Genomic DNA, 26,507 nt, shown 5'->3' with positions numbered 1-26,507 from the left:
CTATTCATTATCCATTAATGAAAAAATTTTTCAGTAATATCGAAATAAAGGAACATATTCAACCTGATTATGGACATCTATAAATAACCTACATATCACATGATGCATCATGGTGAAAGTCTTAAGATTAAAGTAAGACAAGAATGCCCATTCTTGCCAATTCTATTCAGTATCTCATTGAAGATCCTTATTCCAATAAGGCAAAAAATAAAAATAAATAAAAGGGAAGAAAGTAAATAATGGTGCTCAACAACATACAAATTAATTAAATTTAAATAGGCCATAGGCATAAATGTACAAGCTGAACCACAAAACTTCTAGAAGAAAATAATTTTTTTAAACCTAAAACTGTCTTTTCTCCCCAATGAGACCATACATAAAAAATGTTAAGGAATCTATATTAACAATACCAGAATTAGTAAATGAGTAAAGCACATGGAAGTATAAAAAGACAATATTTAAAATAAATTGTATTCCTATATAATAGCAATGAATTATTGAAAACTGAACTTAAATGATTTATAGTAATTATGTAATTTACAAAAAAGAAACATTAAACATGAAATATTTAGGAATACACTTAACAACATTAGAGCAACATCTGCAAGAACGCCTATAAATCATGGCTGGTAAAAAGTGAAGTCCTAAATTAATGGAAATATACACTATGTTCATTGACTGAACACTCATCTTTTTTATGTTAATTTTCCCAAGTTAATCTATAGATTCAATGTTCTCCCAGTCAAAATCTTTAAAGGCAATTTTGCAGAAACCGACAAACTGTTTCTGCAATTTATATGATAGGAAATTGATCTAAAATAGTCAGAAGACTTTCTTAAATAGTAAAGTTGAAAAACTTACACTACCTTATGCCATAACTTTACATAAAGCTATAATTAACACATTATGCTGTTTACATATAGATACATAGATTAGTGCAACAAAATAAAGAATTCACATAAAGACCCACACATATATCATCAATTCATTTTTAACAGTTGCCTTGACACTTAAATGATGGAATTATATTGTTTTCAAGAAATGGTGCTAGAACAAGTGAATATCCACTTGAAAATGCATCTTGAATTGATACCACAACCTACCCATAAAGTTAACTTGAGATAGGTCATAGATTTAACCTTGAAAGCTAAAAATATTAAACTCATAAAAAATAGGGGTAAATATTTGCAATATTTGGATAGCAATGATTTATTAAATAGATCAAAAACCTTCTAAGATAAAAATATTTTTATAAATTAGACGTCATAAAAATTAAAAGCTGCCTTTTTTAGAGAATTCAATAGTGACTGAAGAGCAAGACAAACACTGGGGGAAAATACTTGAGATGTACAAACTTGAAAAAGGACTTTAGAATACTTCAAACATTCTTACAGCTCAGTAATAACAAGGCAAACTACTCAATCAAAAATTGGACAAAAAATACAGAGATAACACAAAAGGAAATATATGAATGGCTAATAACCACATGAGATGGTATTGACTATTTTTATCATCAGGAAAATGTAAATTTAAATCACAATAGGTTAATGACACAGTGTTTAGAAATGGATACAAGTAAAAAGGCTGATGATAAGCTCTGGTGTGACTACAGAGCAAAGGAAATTGTCATACACTGCTGGCAGTAATGTAATGATAAAACTACTGTAGAAAGTAGTTTGGCAATTTCTTAAAAATTTAACGTATACTTACCATATAACTAAATAATTCCACTTCTTGGTCTGTACAGAGTATTTAAAGATTTATTTATAATAGCCTCAACCTAGAGACAATCCACCTGTCCACCAGTAGCTGAGTGCCTGATATACTTTGGCTCTGTGTCTCCACCCAAATCTCATGTTGGATTGTAATCCCCAATGTTGGGAAAGGATATAGTGGGAGGTGATTAGATCATGGGTGTGGATTTCTTCCTTGCTGTTCTCATGATAGTGAGTGAGTTCTCACAAGATCTGGTTGTTGAAAGTGTCTTCTCCCTTCACTCTCTGCTTCCTGCTGCCATGTGAAGATGTGCTTGCTTCCCCTTGCCTTCTGCCATGATTTTACGTTTCCAGAGGCCTCCTATGCCATGGCCCCTGTATAGCCTGCAGAACTGTAAGTCAATTAAGCCTCTTTTCTTTACAAACTATCTAGTCTCAGATAGTCCTTTATATTAATGCAAGAACCAACTAATATAGTGTCTAAGTAAATTCCGATACATTAATACATTCAGATACTGCTAAGTATTAAAAGGGAAAAAAATGATATATACATACATCATGTATTATTTCAAAAATACTATAGCAGGCAAAAGAAACAAGACATGAAACAATACTATATCATTTCATTCTTAGGAGATAATAGAAAAGCCAAATCTAATCTACAGTACCAGAAAGTGGATCCATGCATTTCAAGAAATGCATTTCAAGAAACCATGGTTTGGCAAGAGCATAAAGGGAACATTTTGGAGTTATGGAAATGTGGTGTTTATCATGATTTCACAATGATCACTTGTGTAAATATGTCAAAAGTTATCAAATAGTACAATTAAATGGGTTCATTTTACTGTATGTAAATATAAAATGCAACTCATCTTTAATCAAATTGATTTAAAGAAGTCAAGGATAGCAAGCTTTCAATAAGGCACATAGTCCTTGATGACCATGCTGTGGGTTTTTAAAATATAATTGACCACTCATGCCCCATCAACTACTGCTATTAAACTATCATACAGTTCAGCAATCCACAAGAAACAAATAAAAACCAAAAACCTATCAACGAATTATAATGCTGCCTAGAAAACCTGAGAAACGTAAGAAAATACACTCACCAACTCCTACTTCACACTCCCCATCCTGTCCCACACATAACAAACATCTGCTTAGCTATCTAGTTAAAGTCTCTTAGGGGCCTAACAATGTACCAAATGTCATACGCCTTTGCCTGGGATATTAAAGTATCTATAAAAGTGATCAACAGATTATAGTCCATGGACCAATACAGACTACTGCCTAGTTTTGTAAATAAAGTTTTATTGGAACACAACTACATCTATTTGTTTACATATTATCCATCTCTACTATTGCAATGAAAGTGACTGCAAGGTCCTGAAAGCTGAAAGTATTTTCTAACTGGAAATTAACATAAAGAGCTTGCCCACCTCTCTTCTATAAGGAATGTAAAGGCATTATTAGGGTACATGGATAATAATTATCAAACAATGTAAGCAGGACATTAACATGTATAAATTGTCAATTATGTACTAAGCATTGCATCTGGCATTTTCACAAAATCATAACATTTAAATGGAGTATTTTAAATGCCATTTGACATAATAAAAATGGCACAGAGGTGCATATCTCTAGTAAATACTTATCTGGTATTTGAAATAACTTCCTTCAACAAATAATGAACATTTTGCCAAAAAGCAGAGTCTAAACAAGGGCAACGAAAGAAGAGCCCTTGGAAACCAGAATAATGTTATTCTGAGTAACTTTCTAGGGCAGCTCCATGAAGTTGAAAGAACACTATCTTCCAGAGACAGAAGTGTCTTTATGCCTCAGTGGAGAGTCTCATCTGTGTGGTCTTCAGGGTGGTGATGTTACATTTGGTTTGTCAATAGCAGGTAATGAATTGGCCTTGGAGCAGGTCAACAAGAGACCACGGATCATCAGATAGGTGGGGGAAAAGGAGGTGGCAACACAACATAATTGCTTTTCTTATAATAACATAATTCATCCCAAATATTGGAAACAAAGGACGTATTCAGATTGGGTCATTGAAGACAGCAGGCCAAGGAAATTAACCTCTCTCCTTTCTCCACCCTTACCAAAAATATCTCAGATTCCCTCCTGATTCTGCTTTGTTCTTTAATTGCCACATCTAGTTACTTACTAGATATGACTTTCCAACTGCGATATTTCTTCTCCCTATTACTGTTGGCTTTTCCTGTCTTTATAATTTCCTACCTATATGGGTGTATTTTTTAATTTATTCACTCAATATTAACCACCTACCTCTTGCTAAAACCCATGCTCATTATGGGAGAAACACCCTGGTGAAAAAGGTGGACACCATCTCTTCCCCATGTTTATGTGTTGTGGTTATTAACGTCAAGTGTTTAAGCAATGGTGAGCAAAATAGCAAGGAAGAGCCAAGTTTTAAAAGGCCCCAAAAGAGAAACTTATTCTTAATTTGGGATACTGGACTTCCTGAAAGAAGAGTCTTAAACTACAATCAGTAGAGTTGGAATGAGTTAGCCAGAGAGAATGAAAAATACTTGGATGTAAAAATATAGAAAAGACCAACAAACTGAAAATTCTTTTATAATATATGTCAAAATGAAACACTTAAAAACAAAGTCTTATAAGAAAAAAAAAACAAAATGATAATCATTTTACTAAGGTTGTATATGTGTGATTTTATTTATATGACATATGTATGCGTATATATACATATATATGATTAAAGTAATTTACTTCTTTAGAAATACATTTATTTAGAATGTATAGTTCTAAATATACAGAAACATATTTATAAAATATTGATAGAAAATACTATACACATAGGTATTTCCCAAGAATCAGATAACCATCAGCTCTTTTATGTATCTGGGATATTTCCTTATATTTAGAAAGAATGCAAATTAACCCCTTTCAGGGACAATTCAGAACCATATATAAAATAAACAACGTAACTATGACAAAGTCCTTCCTGTGTTTGCTGAGGAGGAAGAGAGCAGCACCATATGCTTTCGTGTACATTACCCCAGGAGGGCAGTGCCATATGTTCACACGTATGTCACCTGTCTTGGCCTTCTGTATAAAGCAGTGTCCCAAGGGGTATGCCAAATAGGAAAAGAGAAGGCAGCCACAACATGAGTATGAGGATGTGGCGTGTTTTCCTTGTTGACAGATTTTGCTAGACCATCATTTCAGTTGGCAAGCACCCAGAACAGCTGCTTTACCCTGGAGCAAAGGTCTTTGTGATCCCACAAACTCTCCCCAGTCAGTGAGACAGTGGAGGGAAGGTGATGCGCCCTTTGGGAGTGGACTTTTCCTCCCTACTATGAGAGGCGATAAAATAAGTAATTACCATGAAAGACTTTTAATGGATTTTATACTAACTCTCAACTTTGCCACTAAGTTCCAATAAAATGGATGGACATCTAATTACACATAATTGAAATCCTTCATATTAAAAACAGAGAGAACAAGATAAAAAGTTAAAAGACTTTGTTGATCAAAATTTGTTTCATTATGATTTAATTATTTCATTCACATGTTAAAGATCAGTGTTGATTTCTGACCCCTTAGGTATCTTTCAAGGCTGTACATACATGATACTTTGAACCATAATTCCATTCTATCATCTCAGAAGTGGCAAAATGAGAAAAAGTTTTCACAAATTCATTCACAAAGTCAAATATATATAAAGTAATAAAATACTATCTATGTTTATATTTACCAATCCATGTACATGTCAAAAATATGAAAAGGTTCATAAATTCAGTTTGTACCATGGTGGTTAAATGTAATTATTATTTAACATCATTGTTCGATGCTTTCCTTTGCATTCCTGCCTCTATCAAAGGTATGTAAGATAAGCTAGTAAAAAGCAATTGGATTTCAGTTTTGTCTTTCAAGAGAAAACTTTGAGTCTCAAAGTAAAATTTCTCTTTGCTATTTTAGGCAAAAATAATTTGAGCTAAAGGTTTGGAATAATTATTGACAACTTCTGAGGTAATTTATCAGGTTTTTTACCAGAAAAATAGGCAGTATTACTCCCTATTTTACAGATATAAGATATCTGTACTCCCTATTTTACAGATATAAGATAAAATTTTCAGGAAGGTTTTATGACAATCCCACGTAGCTAGTAAGTAGGCAGTACCAAGAAACAAAAGCAGGTCCATTTGACTCCAAAACTGAGATATACTTTCCCGCACACTGTGTTGTGTCCTAGGTTAATGAATCAACGTTTATCCATTTGGTTCTTTACAGAGATAAATGGACGGTTCTGAGATGTGTTCCAGAAGGCTCCTCGGGAGGTACTGAGGAATTGAGTCCTAGCCATTATAACCATAGCCACCTTAACCAGTGGTTGTACTGGACTTTTTCTGCCTTTCTCTTTCACATGCAATGTCCTTCACTCTTGTTACCTGTGATCACTTGTCCAATAAAATACCTGCAAGCAAGACTTAGTCTCACTTTGCTGCCTTAAATCGCTATTCTCCCCCTTCTCCCACCAAAATTCCTTCCAGTGCCTCCCAAATTACTGCCTATAAAATCAACTACTTGCACTTCAATTGTTACCTCGGATTCTGTTTCTCTGGAAACACTAACTAAAATAAGTAGTTTTTCCTTTTTTTTTTTTTTTTTTTTTTTTTAAAGAAACATCCTTTCTTCCATTTCTCTCCTCCTCCTCCAATCTCCCTGGCCCACTGATCCCACTCCAATTTATCTTGGCATCCTTTCACTTCTGAATAGACACTCTGGGTTCTCATGGTCTGTGCATGCCCTTCTGTCAGAACCTTCACTCACAATGGATAGATTAATCTGATTAGTAAATTACCAATAACATTGGTAATTTGTGCTTTTCTGGGATATTTGCACTTTATCACAGGGATAGACTATACACAATGTCATAAAACTTTCATAATAAAATTTTAGTTATTTTTAATACTGGAGATAGCCATTTTTTATTTTGGCAATGAAACCAGGAGCTTGTTTAAAATCCTGGCTAGTAAATGGTCATCTAGTCTGCCTTCTTGAAACATCTATGAGGTAATAGAAAATATTTATATCCAAACAGCTTTCATCAACACACATATAAACACAGGATTATTTTGAGTACTCAAAAAATTCAGGAATTCAAAATTTTATAAACTACATTTTTTCTTAAGGTTCTAGTACCATAGTTTCACAGCTAAGGTAGAAAATTTTGTTCTGAGTAGTTGCAATTTTCATTAGGTAAAGTGAGTTCCTTTGTGGCACATGGCCAAACATGTACTATAATATAATTTTTAAAATGATATTAATGACAATGACAAGTGCTGAGTGCAATTCACTGAGGTGGACAAAAAACAGATTTTTTAATATACTCAATATGATTAAATAGCAATAAAAAGATTATTGCAATTCACATGAGAAAACTCAGATGGCCAATGAGATGCCACAATTTGTACACTGTGTCACAGCTCAAATGCTGAGCAGTAAACATGGCATCAGCTTCACTGTTGGCAAGAGTATGAGAACAGGGAAGAAGCTGTTAGATCACACAGCCTGCAATGTTTCCCCACTGAAGTCTGAATTGCTCAGGTATCACTGTGCCAGCATAAACAGGAAATCACTCCAGACACATATCATCAGAGCACTCACTTTCCAAAATGCCTACTGAAGATTAGTAAATAAAAGCAACACTCTGATAAGTGATAACCATTGAAAGTCAAAGGTTATAACAATTCCTCTCTCATTTTTATCTAGTCTTTCAATAAATTAAATGGAAATCAATTTTCAAAGTTAGAATTTGCGCTAAGAGTTCAAAGAGATACATGTAATAGATGTTAAGAAACCAAGTGCAAAAGAGAAAAAGGGAATTTAACGTAACTTGAAGATCAATAGGTTCAAATCCTTAAAGTAATTTACTGTGGCAAATTCAGTCTTAATAAAATTAAACACACACATGGAAAAAATGAGTACATCTTCTGGAAACTCACTTTGACTCTGACCAAGAACAGAAATGCTAGAGGGCCACAATTTCTTCTGAATTGTTGTTCCAGCCCTCCTGTCTCTTTTTCTTTCTCTTTGTTTCTTTTTTCTTTTTTCCCGTCTTTCTTCTTTTATTTCTTTTTACAAATTCTCAGTTTTTTCTCTCTGACTCTCAAGATAAAAACCAACTAACCAATACTGACATAGGAGGATCATTGGGGTCTAAGAGTTTAAGACTACATCTCTGATAATAATAATATTAACTAATCAATACACAAGGAAATGATAGAAGTAAACACTTGAAATTCCACCAACTTGGAATCCCACTCCCCAGAATTTATTAATATGTGAGTGATCTAACATCTACAACACTTACTTTATATACACAAATGGTTCCATATTTATTTCTACAGGTATTATATAATATCTAATATTCTATAACTTTTCTACACTCAGCAATAATATACCCTGGACATTATTATATGATTTAGAATCAATTTCTACTCTACTTTAGTTTAATTGACTTACTCAGTTTTTATTATCATACTGTTTTATGTACTTTAGCTTTATGCAATATTTTTAATATATGCAGGAAAAAGCTGTTTTTTACTTCTGTTTTGAAGAATTTTAATAAGGATCACTCTTTTGACATAATTAAAAACAATGTGATCACTAGCTTAAAATAACAATTTGAATGGCTAATATAACTCTATCTGCAGCTTATGGATTCTTATACAGTAACTATTTCTTAAAAATAAATTTTTCTTGATAAAAGGGTGATAAAAATGATGTAATTTTTATTATTTTATACTATCTTTTAGATTCACCAAAGTTCCTAGGTTTAAACAGGTAAACCATTGATTATCACTTCTTTGAGAGATGAATAAAGAAGTTATTTTTACCCAGATTAATGACAATAATATGATTCTGTCATATTGTTGAGAGAAAATTCTGACATGTGTAATATACTGTTTGCTGGGAGCAGCAACAAGAAATACACAGTTGGCCCCCCGAAAGTTGAAAAATGCTCAATGAGTTATAAAACAGGAAACAATGTGAATATGTCTCACACGAGATGAAATAGTTCTTTGAACACAGGATATGTGACTCTGCCTCCATTCTTCCCACATAAAGAGTGCTTTCTAGTTTATCTTTAACCCATAGTGAACATACACTAGCTGCCTAGTTAGTTTATCTTTAACCTATGAAAGAACAAAAAGCATCTGCTTGTTAAAACTGTCACTGGAATGTAAAGGACAAATACGTGGGTCAGAGTCTGCTGTAGACTCTCAGCTGGGAACTGTGAGGCCCCTGATGTCCCACTCTGAACCCACCTTTGCTTTCTATCTCTGTGTATGTTTCTTAATTCCTTCAGTGCCACCTGGGTTGGGGTCTCATTGTCAGCTGGTCTTAGTATCATATAACTGCATTTTTTAGAATCCTTTTTCCAACCTTTTCTCTAAAAATGGTAGCACACTGGAAATTAATCAGTGGGGCAAATATATATTTCTTCAAACTGTATTATAATGTGAAACCAGATTAAGCTATCTCTAGAAAGTGTATAGGGCTTCAGTGAAACTCAACTAATGGGGAATGGATGGGGGAATGCATAGTATGCCCAGCAAAATCTTACGTAAAAGACATCACTCTTGCAGAATATTTCATATGCTTCTTGAAATAACTTTACAGGTGAAAATTTCAAAATTAATGTTAATGGTATGTTCAAAAAAAGAAAGCTAAAGCTGACATTCCTACAAAAAAGAAATTAGTTTCAGACAGATAACTCCATTTACCCAACCCAAGAGACAAATGTGAGCCCAAATTCTTAAGAGTAAACTAGACAAAGAAGCAAAACAACAATGTTCGGGGTTAAAAATTAGGTCAGAAAAGGCCAGACACAGTGGCTCATGCCTGTAATCCTGTACTTTGGGAGGCCAAGGTGGGCAGACTGCCTGAGCTCAGCAATTCAAAACCAGCCTGGGCAACACAGCGAAACTCCATCTCTACTAAAATACAAAGTAAATTAGCCACACACAGTATGGTGCACCTGTAGTCCCAGCTACCTGGGGAGGCTGAGGCAGAAGAACTGCTTGAACTGGGAAGGCAGAGGTTACAGTGAGCTAAGATCATGCCACTGCACTCTCTCCCTGGGTGACACAGCGAGGACCCCTTTCTACAATAAAAAAAATTTTTAAAATTAAGTTAGCAAAAAAGTAAATTGGTTTTCTTCTGAAGTAAACCTAATTTTAAGAGAAAAAAAGCCAGAAATGTATTTTCATAAATGTTTCAAGCAATTATTATACCATCAAAATAAATTCTTGCCTCCTTGGAAGACTTCTTATATTGAGCATATATATTCTAATAATTAATTGAAGGTTTATTTTATTTTAAAAAGTAGTCTTATTTTTTAAATTCATACTTAGTAAATCCTCAAAGCTTCCTATAATGTTACAATTACTAAAACATTGCCATATTTTGGTTAAATAATCATAAACATCTGTATTTACACTTATGGAAAGTGAAAATCGTCACTTGTAAATATTTACAAAATGTTGTATAGGAAGAATTGTTTTGGTAATATCAAAATCCCAGTTAAGGAGCTAAAGAGGGAATTCATTAACTGAGCAACATAGTATCTCATGAAACTCAAGTTCAGGAAAGCAATTTATCCTCAAGACAACTTTGAAACCGGAAGCTCAGGAACTCCAGGATGCTTGATGTCCCAGCCCTGCTCCTGTGTGTGTGTCTCCTTTAACTCTCTACAGGTGAGTTTCCTCTGCTATCCCACCACATGGTGAGAAAACGCGGCTACCATGAGTGTCTGGGGTTCACTTGCGACCATTTCTTATCTGAAGAGAACTTCATCTTTTGTCTGTCTCAGCCATCGTCTTGCAGAGAATGGCTGCATGCCGATTAGTCCAATCTGGGTTATATGTCTTCCCACTACCTGGGACCAACTCATCCATTGTACCCAGGGGAAATTGTGCCAAGGAAGAAAAACGGAGGCCACGAATTAACCACTTTAAAAAAGGCAGGTTGTTTTTAAAGAAAATGTGATAGGCGATTAGATTACTGTCCAGGACAGTCAGCTACTTTATTCCTGGCCTTAAACGTGTTACCAGAGGAAATAGAGTAGCGGCCAGGTGTGGTGGCTCAAGCCTGTAATACCAGCACTGTGGGAGGCTGAGACCAACATATTACAAGGTCAGGAGATCAAGACCATCCTGGCCAACATGGCGAAACTGTGTCTCTACTAAAAATACAAAAATTAGCTAGGTGGCACACACCTGTAATCCCAGCTACTTAGCAGGCAGAGGCAGGAGAATTGCTTGTAACCCAGGAGGCTAGGTTGCAGTGAGCTGAGATTGTGCCACTGCACTCCAGCTGGTAGCAAAGTGAGACTCTGTCTCAAGAAAAAAAACAAACAAACAAACAAACAAAAAAAAAAAACAGAAAAAGAGTAGCATACATTCTTTTCACTTAAGCTTGTAATCTGATGGGGAAAGAATAACATTTGTTTAATATGATCAGAATTCCTATCTAATTAGAATTCTATAAAGGACTCTAAAAATAAACTTTTATGCAATACTTACCTGGTCTTTTATTCGATGTAACAACCTCATTAGAATATTGAAATGGCAGATACTGCACTGTCCTTTATCAATAGTATTCAAGAAAATATGTATAGATTTTCTAAGCATAACTGTCTAATTTCAATGGAAATTGCATAAAAAATTAGCTAATAAAATTAAATGATTATGAATTTGTAGCTATAAAGTTGTAGATATGTGAAAGGATATTTCACTGATGGCCCTCATATTAAATGTGCTAAAGACTGAAGCAGTATGACCACTTATTAATCAATTTCTTAGCCAGTGACATGAAAGTTTATACAGGCTTTATTATTTTCTTTGGGTTTTAGTAACTCTTATACAAGGTTACTTTGTACATAACCTCAACTCCAATACAGATTCCAATACCTGTCCTGACAAAAAAAGAAAGGCAGCTGAAAGTAAATTATAAAATTTCTGTCCTGAAGCTGCACCATCATCTTATAGAATGGAAGTGTCTGAAGTAGTTTAGACTAAACTCATATATATTCTCCATATACACAACTGGTCTTCTCTTACCACAATGAGCTGTACACAGTATCAACATAAAAAGAAAGCTAGCACCGTTATATCATACTACACTGGAAATATCTTGATGGTTGGATCTTTTTCTTCTGTTAATCTCAGTGTCTGTCACAAGAGTTGCTCATTATTTGTTCCATAAAAGATTTTTGAATTTCTAATAAATTTGCAAGCATACTGTCAATGAACATCAACAGTCTCAACTGATTTTGTGAAATATCACCTTTGTTACCAAGGTCTTTCATATTTGCTTTTCTTCTTTTTTAGTGTAAAAGTATCAAGAAGGTCAGGTATTAGGCAAAAAGATAAAGGTTAACCTAGATTAACCTAGATTTTCTTAGTAAATTTGCAGCTCTGCAGATCAGAAATTTATACTAAGTAAAGGAAACATTATAAAGATACTCTAAAAGCATTGATCATAGATAGTCACAATCTTTTAGAAGCAGGGAAAACCTAGTAGGTTTACATGGCTGGCAAATTGGATGGTAAAGTAACACTCAAAATATAATTTGTGTATATTTTATTAAATCTCCAGAACAGATTTTAGTGCATTTACTTTCCAAATAACTGATACAAGATTAATTTTTATTGATACACTCAAATTTGATAAAGAACTTCAGAATGAATGGCTGTTTCATCGGTCATCTATGGTACTATAATACTTTGTATTTTCTAAAATTCTCTTCCATAAATGTTGAAACTTTATTTTTAAGAATCAGAATTTCCCAGTTATAGTAAATAGAAACCATTAAGCAATCTCCAGCTTGCCAACACTGAGCTGGTTCAATTTCAAATCGATTTACATTCAACTTATTTCTACTATCAGTGGACTGATATTGAATTAACCAATGGATTGATTACTTATGCCAAATAAATATAAAAATTTGATTATGATCTTGTTATAAACCAGTATTCTGTGAAACATAGCAGAAGATATAACCTAACCCCACTTATAGGACACTGTGTTGTAACTCTACTGAAGTGTCAAGAAATTAATCATTTTGTTAAATCAAACAAATCTGTTTCCCAAAGAGGTAACAATCATTTACAATTAATAAAATTGAGAAAGTAGGCAAATCCATTTTTCAGAACCTGACATTCTAGTAATAAGCCAGTGTGATAATCTAATGAGGTTCTAGTGATGAATATGTTGAAGGTGATGGCGAACTTTACAGGTGCAATTCCAAGCTGACAACGTAAGAGCAAAGGAAACAACTCTCTCTTATAACTGTATCAGTTGCCAAATCTTCCTTGTTTCACTTTAAAATGAAAAACTCTCTTTCTCAACATTTTTGTTCATATTCTAATCCAGGCCATGATGATCTTTTAGTTTAAATACTAAGTAACCTATTAGCAGAGTGAACCTTTGTTGTCAACCTGTCAAAGCAATTTTTAGCGTCATTAAAAAAAAAAAACCTCAAATAATGTATAATAAGAGTATGTGTCACATTAGACGCTCTCTCAAGGCAAAGTTCATATTCATGGATTTAGTGGGAGTAGTGAAACCAACAGACCCCATTTCTATCCTGAGCAACTTTTTGTCTATGTGGCCTCTCCTCTTTTCAAGGCAGTTTCAGTCACTTCTACACATTTATTCATTAAAACAAGTCACAAGGCCAGCCCAAATTCAAGAGAAGGAGAAATAGTTCCCACCTCTTGGTAAGAATGGTAAAGTCCTATTAGAAAGGAGCATGTGATAATTATTACTGCTGTTTTCAAAGTAATCTATTACAATCTGCCTGTTGTGCAAAGCAATTTGTATCCAATCCATTTGCAAAATATACTCTTTTCCTTTCGTATACAGACTCCAGTCACTTTTTATCTAATATGGGATTAACTTCTATGGTTAGACTCCTGTGTTCTGAAACAGGTCTGACTATGGATGAACATCCTCAGTTACCATTCCTCCCTGTGACTCCCCTGGATCTAGAGACTTGTGAATTTAAAAGACAAGTTATCTGCCTCTCATGCACCCACCATGCAATGAGAAACAAAAATATAAGCTCAAAATCACTGAATTCAAAAGAAGATGTAATAAAAAACAGATAGTAACCACTAGTCCTCAGCAATCCCAGCATCCAGACAAGCACATATTTTTAGATTTCTCTATTCCAAAAGCAACAGTTTATTTCCTCCAACCTAGGAAGGCTTTTCCAGCTACCACAGCACTATATTGGCAGTCCCTCTGCCTAAAGAATTCCTCTCAAAGGTCTTCATGTGAATGATCCTTATCATTTTAATCTTAGGTCAAACATTACCTTTGCTTAGAGGCTGACACTGAACCCTAACTAGAATTGATGGTCCCTTCTTGTATTTCCTTCATGGAACTTAACCACATTCTACAACAAAAGAGTTATCTTCTATGTTGATTTATTCACTTACATATTTATGCTTCTTTCCAATATAATATTAACTCAGAAGGGCATAGACTTTGTTTCTTTCTTATTCATATATTATTCCCCAGGCTTAACACAGAGGCTAGCACTTGACAGATGATTAATACATATCTACTAAGTAAATGAATGAATGAGTTCTTATAGCCACCCTGTAAAACAGATGCTTCCCTGTTTTAAATATAAAGAAATAAAATGAGGCCCAATCAGGTAAATAACTTGCCAAAGATGACACGTATCAGCAGAATCCAGATTCATCCCAGCAATAATGTTACTCTCACAAGTTCCCTTTATTTATAAATAGAAAAATAGTACATGCCCTTCAGAAGGTTGACATTGTTTCACAATCTTCTCTTCTTGCATCACTTCACCATTTCATGTAACTTCAGGTCATATTATATCAGACAACTCAGAAGAATGCCAGTGACTTTCACCTTGTCTTCCTTTCTGTTTGTAACTTTTGCAGACACCGTGTATTCTTTAATAAGTAAGCAAATGAAAACTGGCAGATGAAACCACCCCATAATGAGGAAAAAGAATGAACACATGTTCTCTGCCTAACTTCCAATGGATCAGAGTCAGTTCATGTTGCCCTCTTGGAAAGAGTATCTTTATTATTTCTGTTTATCCTGAGAGAATGTTTATTCATTCATGTAACATTTCTATTTTGATTCCCCAGCATATACGGCCACAAGGTATAAAGAATAAGAACAATTTTAAATATAAAAACAAAATTTTATATTAGTTTCTCCTTACAGAGGCATTACTGTTTAAAAACTGAATACTGAAATATTATTTATTATTACAATTCAAGAAATATTGGTTTTGAGACAGAGTCTCACTGTGTTGCCCAGGCTGGAGTTCAGTGAAACGATCTCAGCTCACTGCAACTTCCACCTCCTGGGTTCAAGCAATTCTCCTGCCCCAAGCTCCCAAGTAGCTGGGACTATAGGCGCCCGCCACCACAACTGGCAAACATTTGTTTTTTTTCATTTTTAGTTGAGACAGGGTTTCACTATGTTGGCCAGGCTGGTCTTGAACTTCTAACCTCGTGATCCATCTGCCTCGGCCTCCCAAAGTGCTGGGATAACAGGCGGGAACCACCATGCCCAGCCAAAATGTGTTTTAAAAACTAAAATTCTGTATTTCTAGGATTCTCTAAGTGAAGCAAATTACCTCACTTACACACGCGTGTGCGCATACACACACACACACTCACTCCTATGGATGCAAAAAGGATGATCCAAATATATTCAAACCTACTGTCATCATTAATAAGTATGACTGAGTATCTACTATTATACCAGCACTGATCTTGGTGATTCTTATTGTTTACTTAATGTTGAAACAAACCCTCCAGATAGATTTGCAGTCTTGTTTCATAAATGAGAACTCTGTGCCTCAAGGGCTGATTCCAACTAGTTTTGTGTTTTCCTGTTGTATATATATACCAGCTGCAGTATAGGAGATAAAACTTTTGTTCCTTACAATGTATTTTTTTCTCCTCCTCCTCTTCTTCCTCTTCATTGTCCTCCTCCTCTTCCTTCTTCTTCACTTTATTTTTCTTTGTTTTTTTTTTTGTCTCCATGAAGAAGATAGTGACAAAGTCCACTATCCTTAAAGCATACTAAACATGCTTACCCTAAAAGTAATTATTCATTAGATAATAAAATCATTTCATAAATGCTTGCTTTAAATATCAGTAGCTAAATTCCTATTAGATCACTGAAACACTAAACATACAATTTAATAGAAATAACAGATCTTCTTGTTCTATTTCATCTAAATAGTGGAATGAAAGAATTTCCACCATTAATAAAAACTGCACAGTATGAGATAAAATGTTTTTAGCAGAAATTCAAAGAATCACCAATGTAAATTGCTTTTTTAGATGAAAGGAAATATCCTATTATATGCCAGAAAGTCTAGAGGATGGTTCATAATGGAGCTACAGATATTATACAATCAGCTGCTCCAAGATGTTGCTTAGAAACATTGGCAAATTATTTTGCTTTGACTTTAATTGAAAAGTTATAATTTAGTTTGAGTAATTTCTATGTGCTATAAGTGACCATACATTTAAGAAGGATATACATTCTTAGCTATATCACTATTTGCATGACATTGGGCAATTGACATAAACTTTCTATTACTTTCCTCATCTCTAAAAACTAACAGTACCTACTATATTAGTCCATTCTCACACTACTATGAAGAAATATCTGAGACTCAGTATTATAAAGAAAACAGGTTTCATTGACTTCACAGTTCCACATGGCTGGGGAGGCCTCAGGAAACTTACAATCATGTTAGAAGGGAAAGCACACATGTCACTCTTCACATGGTGGCAGGAGAGAGATGAGTCACAGATCTTGTGAGACTCACTCATTATTACCAGTACAGCATGGAAGTAACCATCCCCATGATTTAATTACTTCCCACCGGGTCCCTCCCACAACACACGGCTATTACAAGAACTACAATTCAAGATGAGATTTTGGAGGGAACACAGCCAAACCATATCACCTACCTTAGAGATTATTACAAGCAATTTATAAGATGATTCATAAAGAGTATTACAATTTCTGGCAAATTATCAACAGAATAGATATGAGAATTATTGTCATAATGACTACCGATTCAGTTTCTAAAAACAACTTTATCGCTGTATGTTTTACACATATAAAATTTACTCATCTCAAATGATTCCATGATTTTAATAACAACACTGAGTGACTACAACAATCACCATAATTGATTCAATTTTAACCTTTTTAACTGTAAGTTTTTATTCACTTAACAAATCTATAAAATAAAAAAAGATGGCTAATATTAAATAAAATTTAATGTGCACGTATGTTTACATATAGTTAAAACAATAGGAAACATACCTAAATACTACCCAGTACACAGAAATAATTAGGTAAAGTTTAGTTTTACTCTATTATATTTAAATTGATTTTTGGACCAATCACTAATTTCTTCAATATTTAGGAATATTTCTCTATTCCATAAAATTGTAAATACATCTTTTCACAAATGATAACTCTGTGTGTGTGTGTGTGTGTGTGCATTTGTGTGTATTTTCAGCAACAGCAGCCAACATTTCTTTTCAAAGCGAATTAGTATATTTCACAGAGAAGATGCCAGGCCAGGCTTTGACTCTTTTCATGGCAGACAAGCCTCGAAAGTATTATTTTTCCTTGTTTACTCATATGTCTTTATTGATTGACAGTAAAAAACATGTAGAATTCTGAGAAATGGGAATCGAAATTAAAGAAGCAATTTACATTTTATGTTAAGTACACACATGCATTATTCATTATATAATATATTATTTATGAACACATTAATACATACAGTATTATATGTATCTATTATTTGTGTATATATATGTACCCATTATTTGGAAAATTAGGAAAATAAAACTGGAAAAGTATTCATTTGGGACCCCGAATTTACAAAATCCTCTTTAAAGTACAGTTGTTTACTCTGTTTTTCAAGGTTAAAAATTTTACTATGAGACATGATTGCTCTTTGAGACCATTATTATTGGTACAAAACCACTGAAAAAAGTACATTCACAGTCTTGTTTCCGATAAATAATACAACATTAAGTCCTGAAAATTATTAAATATAATCATAAAACAAGCGGAAATTTAACACACATCACTATTTCCTCCATCAGATGTCATTAGAATCCGATTTTACTTTCTGTTTAAAGTTTTCTTTGAATTTTCTTTCACTTTGTTTTAAATCTCCTCTGGTGCTATGGTGAGACTCACTGGTCATATTCAGATCACCTTGCTCCAGCAAAGATTCTAATTATAACTTCCAGTATGTAAAGTAAATACTAATTACATGCTAAGGGCCAAGTTCTGCCCTTGAATTTAAGCAAAGAATTTACAGTTACTTCAATTAAACCAGAACATCTAACAGATTTATTACCAAAAAATGTTAATGTAGAGGACCATACACATATAAAATGATATAATTGTCGAGGGAAATAAAACATTTAGCTAAGTACAATTTGAACTAGCAATAGATGTCACCAGAAACTATTCCATGAGCATCTTTTAAAAAAGTTACGTAACAGTAGTCTAATCCAAGTCTGATTTATAGGAATGTCTCAGAGGATTGAATGAATGTTGCACTAAAGATTGTGTGTGTGTGTGTGTGTGTGTGTGTTTATAGATGTGTGTACAGATGTCTTTAGTTGTTCTTTTCCAGAAGTCTAATACTTTGAATTATTAATATAGAGTTTCATTTTATAGTCCTTTCTTGACTAGAATCCATTGAAAAATGACTTTGATGTTGAATTATATTAAAATAGCCTAAAATTGCTTTCAGATATAAATATTATTTGTCAACATGTTCTACATTCCATGTAATAAATTATCAGAATCTGATGCTCTGATCAGTTCGACTATAGCATGCTATTTAAAGCTTGAAGCCCAGGAGGGATTTTTTTTTTTAATTTAGTATAATTTTAAACATTACAAAAATAGTTCTCTTGCAGCTCCCCTGCTGTCTCTTAGATTGTTGCCAAAGTTTTTTTATTATGTTATCACTAGAGTAACATCCTTCTATAAATATTGCATCCTTGATTCTAATGTTACCCAAAATAGCAACATGGTATAAAGGATACAGAAAAAAGAGAAATATAAAGAAAGACCTGTGATTTAATTTTATTTTTTCTGTATTTTATAGTCATTACAGTTTCCACATCATTATGCCTTATCACTTATCTGAATCCTTTCCAAATATCGAAGTCTCCCTTGGGTCTCAGGATAATTTTTTTCAAGCCCTGAAAAATTTTCCTTAGAACATTAAGCTCAGTTGAATGACTGATAAATGAAAAAGACATTGAACTTGGTGGAGTACTTTGCAGAAAACCCACTAACCAAGTCTCAACTGCTTGCAGAGTTCTCATTTCAATGACCCATTCTATGAAGCAATTTCTCCATTGTATAAGTTTTAAAGACAGAAAACAAAAATATTATCGGTATTGTCTGATTCTTGACATGAATTCTAAAGAGAATGGAGTTGACATAGTTTCCTTTACTTTTTTTTTGCTCGAAAATGTTGATCTTCTATGTATTATGAGGAAAATTTCTTCCATATGTGACTAATTATCAATTGTATTTGATTCATCAAACTATATTTGAAAGAATCTTGAGGTTCTAATTCAAACAGCTTTTAAAATAGACTTTGTAAATTGTTTTCCAATAAGCTATTAAAGTACTGTTTTTGAAAAAGAGGAAGTCATTATTCTGAGACCAGAGTAACAAAAGACCCAGAAGATTCAAGTTGTACTTTAAATATTAAACTCCAAGTGCTCAGTAATTCCTACATCTACTAAAGCAAATTTGAACATCTCATTCTAACAGTCTGCCTGTATATGGAACAGATCTAAGCACATGTGGCTATGACTATGGTAGCTGTCAACTTTTGTATGAAAAGAAGAGTTCCACGGTGACAACAGTCTGACTTCTAATTCCAAGATGATAACCCACTCTTTGTATCAGCTTAATTATGGGAGATACATAGTCCAAAAATGTTGGAATATTTTTGTAGCCCCAACAACTCATCGCAAAATTAACCCAAATCATGCATCCAGAAAATTAATTCTTAGATGACACCATTATTCATTTGTTACCTGGTTTATTACCTATGTAACATAGACAAATTTCTAGACCACCCTAATTCTGCTTATCTTTAAAAACAGGATGCCTCCTATAAAATGTTCCCTTTGTGAAATCAGACCAGCTGAGATTGGTTAGAACCAAGATAGTCCACCAGAAAACTACAAAAAGACTTCAGGCTTCATTACAATCTCATTTCCATGCTAAATGACACTCTTGACAGTGCTGTATCAGTAGACAATCACTATGATAATTACGGAAAGAAGTTCTAAAAGGACAAAAAAGAAAGTTGGCACTACTAGCTCTGGAAAGTTGACTGCCTGTCCCAGGAAAGATGTGAATATTCCTCCTCTCACTTTCAGTGTCTAACCCCTTCATTAGAGAAACCCTACATTTTAAGCCCCTCACCCTTGATTTGACAGCCATGTCATGGCTTCTTAATTCCACGGCCATCCAATAGAGTCTGCACTACTTGATGCTCATTTTTGGTTTTGCATTTTGGCTTCGTGGCGTAGAAGAGGAAGATATCCCATTTGCAAGACGGGATTCGCCAGTAACAAATTCGTAACATTAGAATGAATCCTATGATCAATTTGTATGTGGTATGAAGCTCTGTACCACCACCCTTCTACATGTTACAAAGTAAAATAACAAAACAATGGCAATAATTAAAATGCTGGAATTGAAGGCATGGGGACAAGGGCAAATTAAAATAGAGATAGGGTAATGGTCAAAACAAGTTTCTGATTTCAAATAAACTCATCTGTAGGCACAGAAATAATCTAGAATGACAACCTTATAGATATATTACCCACTGGAGAATATCTGAGAATTTATAGCCTACCTGTAAAAACTAAACAAGAATGTTTCTTGGCTATGGATATAATTCATCTCCGAAGGATCTAATCTGCCCATAAAAGCAGCAAATCCAGTTTCCTATATTTGCCCATAGCATATTTCCACTTTCTTGTGCAAATTATTATCCCCATACATCTTAAAAGGGTCTCAAGTCTCATGACATTAAAGTAGGGTGGTGGTTGTTGGGTTTTTTTGTTTGTTTGTTTTGGTCGATTGGTTGGTTTGTTCTTTCTTTTGGGCCCTTGTTGTTTTATATCTTCTACCATCTACTAACTTTAGCTACCTGAAACTCTCATCTCTAAATATCCTTTAGTTCTCAGTAACAGGTATCTCCTCTGCATTTCTGCACTCCATAGAACCTATACTACAGAGGCACCCTGGCACCTGCTATCAGCATGGAATTGAATATGGTTTCTAAAATCTACCATGACTTTCCCATATCAGCATCAGTGTCTCAAGGCTTAATTCCAATAGCTACCTGCAACATTTACTTCCAGAATACTGAAGTAAATATCTAAAGTGTGGAAAGATACTAATGCTATTTGTATTAGTCCATTTCATGTTGCTGAAAAAGACTTACCCAAGATTAGGTAATTTACACAGGAAAGAGATTTAATGGAGAACTCATAGACCCACGTGGCTTGGGAAGCCTCACAATTATAGTGGAAGGCAAAGAGGAGGAAGTCACATCTCATGTGGATGGTGGCAGGCCAAGATATCTCGTGCGGAGAAACTCTTGTTTTAAAAACCATCGATCTCATGAGACTTATTCACTATCACAAGAACGGCACAGGAAAGACCTATATCATGATTCAATTAAGACCCACCAGGTTCCTCCCACAACACGTGGAAATTGTGGGAAGTACAATTCAGGATGAGAGCAGGGTTGGGACATGGCCAAGCCATATCACTACTGAAATTATGTTTAAGTTTTCTTGCATGTTTTTTGAATAGTGACACTTCACAAAAATAGTTTGTATTTAGAAAAACTGTGTCTTCCAGAGTTACTGTTTAGAGATGTGAAAATGTCGAAATTGCAAAATATAAGTTATAGAAATTTAAGATACATTTTTTGCATATACCTGGTTTTTTTTTCTCCTCACTATATGCAGTAGTTGTATCTTAGACCATTTCCCCCAAATCATGAGGCAAAAATCAAACACTTTTATGGAGATGTTGTAGTCTCAGAGAAATGTAGATTCAAGAAAAGGGAAATGAAGAAAAACAAGTACAAAATGAAACATTAAGAAGCTGACCACAGCTTCCACAGAAAGCACAGTTGGCTGTTCCATTACACTGATGCCTTTAGTAAGGTGGTATGGAAAAGCCACTTATTCTCATAATTCTCTGTTAGGCAAAAAAGAATGAGCATATATATTTAAGGCACCTTTCCATTGTTTGTCTTTCACAGATGAAAGTTGTCACTGGGGTTGTTAACTCACCCACACTCCTCCATATCTTACCTGGCTTCTCCGAGCTGTGGAGGCCACAACCATTGAGAATCACAGTACCATCTTCTTTGATGTGAGTCTTACTTCTACCAAATGTCCCAGCAAGCGGACATGAGCCAGAAACCCTACTAGCCTAACTGAAGATTGAAGTTTTGATATAATAGTAAAGTACTGTGGCTAAAGGCAAGAGAGTATGAGGTCATGATTTGAGAGACCTAGAACAGCTATTGAAGTATGCCCAATAGACTGAGCAGAAAATATATGGTCTCCTCCATGAAGATAATCATGTTTTTCAATGAGCTGCTCTAACAAAGATCAACAAATATCAATACTTCTTTTCTATGGACTACAAGAGAGTGGCTTATCCCAAGTGACCTTCTTAGAATGCCATCAGAACTATGCAGAAAAACACTGCCAAAAATATGAGATTCATAGAGATCTTCCAGGAAAAATATTAGAAACAAAATATAAGAAATAAAAATATTTACATAAATTATTTTTTTAAGATAAAAACAAGAAAAAGCTCAAATCATCAACTTAACTTTAGAATGTAAGAAAGAAGAAAAACCAAACCTAAAGTTAGAAAAGGGAAGAAAACAATAAAATAAAGAATAGAGTAGAGATTTCTTAGAGTGTAGAGAAATTATAGAGACAATCAATGAACCCAAAAGTTGGTTCTTTAAAAAGATCAACAAAACTAATGAACCTTTAACTTGATGAACTGCAAAAAATCATAGAGATACAAATTGGTAAAATAAGACTTGAAATTATGTGTGTGGGGAGCATTGCTATGGACTCCACAGAACACTACAAAAAAAATTTTAAATTTGTGTAGGACAAATGATAACCAAATTGGATAACCTGGATGAAGTAAGTTTCTAGAAAAACAAAACCTGTGAAGATTAAATTATGAAGCAATAGAAAATCTGATTAGAGCTATGACTATCAAAGGGATTAAGTCAGTAATCAAAAATCTCTCAACACAGAAAAGCCTTGGACATGAGAGCTTCACAGGCAAATTATACCATTTTAAAAACTCATAAACATTCTTCTTCAGCTTTTCCGGAAACATTAAGAGAAAGAAATACTTCTTAAGTAATTCTATGAGGCTATCATGACCCTGATACCAAAGTCAAAATAAGATATCACAAGAAACTAGAGACCAGTATCTATTAAGCACATTGATGCAAAAAATGCTCATTAAAATATTACCAAACCAAATTTAGCAGCATACATACACACACACACACACACACACACACATATACACGCATATATATACACATACATATCTATATATCTATATATAGATATCATGGGTATATTTATATCCATGACCAAATGAGATTTATTCCTGGAATGTAAAGATGGTTCAATATGTAAATATTGATTAGTGTAAGACATCATGTTTACAAAATGAAAATAAAAAAGCCACATGTGTATATTAATTGAGGTAGAAGGAGAATATGAAAAATCCAACAATCTTCCATGATGAAAAACACTCAGCAAGTTAGGAAGAGAAGAAAACTATCTCATAATAAAAGGCATGTGTAAATAATACACAGTGAATAACATATTCACGGTGAAAGACTGAAAGCTTTTTCTCAAAGAAAAAAACAAAGTAAGAATGCCCACTTTCACCTCTTCTATTCAACATAGTATTGGAAATTCTAGCCAGAGCAGTTAGGTAAGAAACAGAAATAAAAGTATTTCAAATTTAATGGACAGTAGTAAAAGTATTTCTGTTCATAGAGGACATGATCCTGTATGTTGAAAACCCTAAAGATTCCATAATAAAACTGTTAGAACTAATAAGTGAATTCAGCAAAGTAGAAAGATACCAAATGAATTCATAAAATACATTTCATTTCTAAACACTAAACAATCTGAAAAGGAAAATATGAAAATAATTCAATTTACTATAGCACCAAAAAGAATAAAATACTTAGGAACTAACTTAACCATGAAGTGAAATATTTTGCAATGAAAACTACAAAACATGGCTGAAAGAAATTAAATTCATAAGTACATGACAACATATCTCATGTTCAAGGACTGAAAGACTTAGTATTAAGATATCCATACTATCTAAAGTAATCTGCAATATAATGTAATCCCTATCAAAATCCTAATGACATTTTGTTCTTTTGTAGAAATAGAAAAACCTATCCTAAAATTCACATAGAATTCAAAGGGACTCCAAATAGCTGAAACATGGACCTTCTTCGAAGAACTGGAAAAAAACACTTTAAACTTCATATGGAATGAAAAGAGAGCCCACATAGCCAAGAGAATCCTAAGCAAAAAGAACAAAGCTGGAGGTATCACGCTGCCTGACTTCAAACTATACTACAAGGCTACAGTAATCAAAATAGCATGGTACTGGTACCAAAACAGAGTCATAGACCAATGGAACAGAATGGAGAACTCGGAAGCAACACCACACATCTACAACCATCTCATCTTTAACAAACCTGACAAAAACAAGCAATGGGGAAAGGATTCCCTGTTTAAGAAATGCTGTTGGGAAAACTGTCTAGCTATGAGCAGAAAGCAGAAACTGGACCGCTTCCTGACACCTTACACTACAATTAACTCCAGATGGATTAAAGACTTAAACATAACACCTAATACCATAAAAACCCTAGAAGAAAACCTAGGCAAAACCATTCAGGGTATAGATACAGGCAAGGAATTCATGACTAAAACACCAAAAGCAATGGCAACAAAAGCCAAAATAGAAAAATGGGATCTAATTAAACTCCAGAGCTTCTGTACAGCAAAAGAAACAATCATTAGAGCAAACTGGTGACCAACAGAATGGGAAAAATGTTTGCAGTTTACCCATCTGACAAAGGGCTAATATCCAGAATCTACAAAGAACTAAAACAGATTTACAAACAAACAAAAAAACACAAACCCATTCCAAAGTGGGCAAAGGATATGAACAGACACTTTTCTAAGGAAGACATATGAGGCCAACAAACATATGAAAAAATGCTCATCATCACTGGTCATTAGAGAAATGCAAATCAAAACCACATTGAGATAACATCTCATGCCAGTTAGAGTGGCGATCATTAAAAAATCTGGAGACAACAGATGCTAGAGAGGATGTGGAGAAATAGGAACACTTTTACACTGTTGGTGGGAGTGTAAATTAGTTCAACCATTGTGGAAGGCAGTGTGGCACTTCCTCAAGTATCTAGAAATAGAAATTCCATTTGACCCAGCAATCCCATTACTGGGTATATACCCAAAGGATTATAAATCATTCTATTATAGAGACACATACATGCATATGTTCATCACACTACTGTTCACAATAGCAAAGACATGGAACCAACCCAAATGCCCATCAATGATATACTGGACAAAGAAAATGTGGCACATATACACCATGGACCACTACACAGCCATAAAAAAGATGAATTTGTGTCCTTTGTAGAGACATGGATGAATGTGGAAACCATCATTCTCAGCAAAATGACACAAGAATAGAAAATTAAACACATGTTCTCACTCATAGGTGGGTGTTGAACAATGAGAACACATGGACACAGGTAGGGGAGCATCACACACTAGGGTCTGTTTTGGGGGCTAGGGGAGAGAGATCGGGATGTGAGAAGGGTGGGGAAGGATAACACTGGGAGAAATGCCAGGTATATGTGGTGGGCAATGGAGGCAGCAAACCACCTTGCCATGTATGTACGTATGCAACAACCCTGCATGATCTTCACATGTACCCGAGAACCTAAGGTGCAATAAAAATAAATATATAATAATATAAAATCCTACCTTTAAAAAAATAACAAAACTGGGAGACTCATACTTCCTGACTTTAAAATTTAACTGCAAAGTTAACAAAGCTGTAGTACCAGCATAAAGACTGATATATATATATCAGTGAAACAGAACAAAACTGTGGTATTAGCATAAACACCGAAATATATACCAATGAAATAAAATAGAAAGCCTACAAATAAATGCTCATATAAATGGTCAAATGATTTTTGGCAAAAGTGCCCAGATAATGCAATGGAGAAAGAAGACACATTTCAACATATGGTGGTTAAAAAACTGGGCTACCACATGCAAAAGAATTCAGACTCGAACCTAACACCATATATAAAAAAATAACTCAAAATACACCAAAGATCTACCTTTAAGGCCTAAAACTATGCAACTCTTAGAAGATGACATAGGGCAAAACTTTAGAACATTAGATTTTGCAATGATTTATTGGAAATGACACCAAAGTAACAGGCAACTAAAGATGAAATAGACAAATTGAACTACATGAAAAATTTAAAATTTGAACACT

The 26,507-nt window shown here is 34.1% G+C and overlaps 1 long non-coding RNA gene across 1 annotated transcript in view; it reads left to right on the top strand.

Moving 5' to 3' along the window:
- The first annotated feature begins 1,764 nt into the window (after positions 1-1,764).
- Positions 1,765-26,507, top strand: part of LOC103794817 (uncharacterized) — a 64,198-nt gene continuing 39,455 nt past the window's right edge. Inside the window, exon 1 of the long non-coding RNA XR_622272.5 lies at positions 1,765-2,109. This is a non-coding gene — a long non-coding RNA (uncharacterized LOC103794817). The remainder of the gene's footprint in view (positions 2,110-26,507) is intronic.

Source organism: Callithrix jacchus, chromosome 11 (assembly GCF_049354715.1).
Source record: "Callithrix jacchus isolate 240 chromosome 11, calJac240_pri, whole genome shotgun sequence".
NCBI classification, from domain to species: domain Eukaryota; kingdom Metazoa; phylum Chordata; class Mammalia; order Primates; family Cebidae; genus Callithrix; species Callithrix jacchus.
Note: the sequence above shows the minus strand (reverse complement) of the source record. Positions and strands in the feature narration are given on the sequence as shown.